This window comes from Dermacentor silvarum, chromosome 8, assembly GCF_013339745.2.
Source record: "Dermacentor silvarum isolate Dsil-2018 chromosome 8, BIME_Dsil_1.4, whole genome shotgun sequence".
Classification (NCBI taxonomy): Eukaryota; Metazoa; Arthropoda; class Arachnida; order Ixodida; family Ixodidae; genus Dermacentor; species Dermacentor silvarum.
The window spans coordinates 147,594,724-147,597,933 of NC_051161.1; the positions used below are offsets into that span (position 1 = coordinate 147,594,724).

The 3,210-nt window shown below is 42.1% G+C and overlaps 1 protein-coding gene across 3 annotated transcripts in view; it reads right to left on the bottom strand.

Annotated features, from left to right (window-relative positions):
* Positions 1-241: 241 nt before the first annotated feature.
* The window catches only part of LOC119461754 (endoribonuclease ZC3H12A-like), a 107,373-nt gene continuing 104,404 nt past the window's right edge, over positions 242-3,210 (bottom strand). For all 3 annotated transcript variants that reach the window (XR_007468280.1, XM_037723129.2, XM_037723130.2), the window contains one exon: positions 242-3,210. This exon is cut by the window's right edge. The gene's annotated coding sequence lies outside the window, so the exon portion shown is untranslated.

A 3,210-nucleotide genomic window follows, 5' to 3' on the forward strand; every position in this document is an offset into this window, starting at 1 on the left:
CCCTTTAAATGCGGCGAATAGAATTGGACAATACCTCTTTCACCACACTCTCACCTGGAAGGTCTCCATATATGGCTTTGTCTTTAGCATGAAAGTGCAATGATGTAGAGCCAAGTCAGCTGTGCCATATTCCTTGTGACAAAGATGCACACCCAGTAAACTGATTGTGACAAAGCTGCATGGAGTGATGTGCAATTTGTTGAATGTGACAAGAACTCAGTCGGAGGCAGTCATGTTAAATAAAAAAAGACAAAACATTTATTACATGCCATTAGAAGTGACACACATTAAATACTCGCATCCATAACGTTAAAAAAAAAAAGCACTCGCATATTAGAACATTTATGGCCTGAGGAAGAAAAAAATTGTTTCTTTGCCAACAACAAGAAAACAAGTCTTATGGCAGAAAGGCAATGGAAACATAAAACATCGAAACTGAAACAACTGGGAGAAGAAAAACAAGACGGGGAGGGGCATATCACAAGACCCCATACAGTACGTGACAATACATGGTATTGTAGCAAAACTTGTATTAGTCGCAGGGCACAGCCTCTGCCACCTCAGTCACTGAACCTTTCACACCCGCACGCACCTTAAGGGAGGAGACGACCTTGCAGCAGTCATATTAACGAAAATCAAAACGGAAGCGTTTAAATTATTTATGGTACTTTCTCGTGAAGTTGGCTTGTAGTTTAGCAAGATGCTTGTCACAGCTGTCTCTTGTGAATTAAAACTACCATAGGCTTGGAGGCTAATCCCAGGTCGTGCGTCCTCATTGTTATAATAGGATCGTATGCAAACAAGTCACAGGAGTGTTTGAATATGAGCTCGTAGCATGATCAGCTTGTCCAGTCACAAGCGAGTACAGCTTGTGACAGTTGTTACGCAGCCGTGTCCTTCGGGGTCTAGGAAGTGCTTTGAATTCTAGAGCCAGAAACTCCACCAGCAGCTTTCGGTCAACAGCCGCACCAGCGTTCTTTCTGGCAGTTGCGTATGATTAGCCAATTATTAGGGAGTCAAGAGTGAAAATCGGGCTCTACTTTATTGACAGTCGTCCGAGAGACAAGCCATGTCAAACAATGAGAACTCTACTTGTTCATTTCAAGTAAGACGGCATGTAACAACACAAATACATTCTTGTAAATATAGAACTGTAATTTGTGAAACCTTTGTACAATTTTGCACAACTGTAAAGTGTGCAAAATAGTTGTACAAAGGTTGGCCAACTATTCATTCGCACAACCTTTGTACAACTATAACAACTTTTGCAACCTTTGTACAATAAGTTCAGCTTAACTTGTGGGACATTTCTGGTTTTGTAACATTTTCGGAGTGCTGTGATTCACTTAAATATCTCAAGCTTGGAGTTATGCAAGATGAAGATATTTCTTTACAGATACTTTGGCTGCAATTTGATAAATAGTCAGCTGACTGTCCATAAAGTATGCACTAAGCTAATGACGTTGGGACATTCAGTAAACTACAACAGTGGCAGTTCATCACACAATGTGCCTTGAACGATGCAACTTGTTGATTACATACCGCATTTCTAAAGTCATTTGCTAGACTCGTCAAAAGCTCTACATCCCGTGCAAAAGTCAACTCGTCAGGGACTTGCGGGAGTAGTGTTTTTTATCAAACTATAACGGGAAACAAGCCATGCCAAGGACACTAAATTTGGGAAAAGGGCAAGAATCCTCCTCCCTTATACATTTCATTCTTTTCGTCCATTCAGACAGTGGACCTTGCTAAAGGAGAGTGGCGGGGTGTAAGTAAAAAAAAATACGAACAAGTTTTCGCGACGATAACAGCGTTGTCAAAGCAACGTACTTGTATCTCCTGACCAGCATGATGGGTCAGAAGCAATTCACTTTTCAGTGTGAAGAAAAATGCAGAAAGAAAAGCAGCTAAAGCAAGGAAATCCACGTGGGGGAGAAATTTGTCAACAACTCTACGTTGTAATGCTCCAGCCAACAGGGGCTGCCTGCTCGACAACAATGTATCAGTGCAGAAGACCCGCTTTCACTGATGGTTGGGTCTACAAAGCAGCAGTGGGGTTTTTCACGTTTAAGGAAAAATTTGATTGCCGTAACACCACCACGGTACCTGAATGCCCAGAAGATGCCCTTCCAACAAGTAACTCATCGGCAATGTCAATGCGTCATTGTCTCTAGCTGAATATGCTACAAAGCAACGTTGCTTGTGCCTCTTGCACACTCACTTGGCTGCTGAACAGTGTCGTAACTGTCAATGCTTACCTTTTCATGCATGCACAACATGCCCCGTTTAAGCACGTTTGCTAAACAGTGTCACCAAAGAATCAATGTTGATACTGCCAGCTATATGTGTCAACCGTGTTGCCCCTGAAACATGCCTCTGGAAAGATACGTGTACGGGGATCAAGCACTTCTAGAGAGCCAACAAGTAGACTCCTTGAAAACCTGACACCTTTTGAAACCTCTCATCAATGCCACATATATCTTTACACAAGAAAAGACTCCTCTTCAGTTTTTGCAAAAGGCTGGTCTTGGCACAACACCAATCCTTTTTCAAGTATAATGCACAATTTGTGACACGTGCCGTAGCGGGCAATCAGCCAAGCAGTGAGCAATAGCTTTCGTGAGAAGTAAATTGCAAATAAGCTTCTCTCTTGTGCTGTACTGCAAAAAGGATGGCCAACACCCTGTAGAAACTGTTCAAGATGTTAAAACAAAGTTTTTATTCTTTATGATGAGAATAAGAAAGTTCTATGTACCCTTGGGAGCACAAGTTTAGAGACCTCGGCATCAGCAAAGAATATTTCTGATGCTATCACCGTCCAACATAGAATTGTGTCAATGCATTGCATTGGTCAAACGAGCAGACGTGGGCTGTACCAGTTAATTTCAGACAGCGTTCCCAGGCTGCAAAAAAAAGGACATGTAGTCCATGGCACCTATGGTCTCCAGACTTTTGCTCGTGACCGTACTTGCCACTTGCTGACAGGACTTGAGGTACCCAACTGGGAAGGCCCTTATTGCATTGTCATAATTCCATTTGCTGTCTACATTACTCGTACGGAATCAGTGTGAAGTTCATAAGGAACCTATTTCTGCACGAATAATACAACAAGGACAGAATTATAAGATTGCAAACGGAACACAATTCATATCAACCTTCTACGCCACAGTCTCACAGTCGCTGCAAAACAAACAAACAAATAAAAAGAAG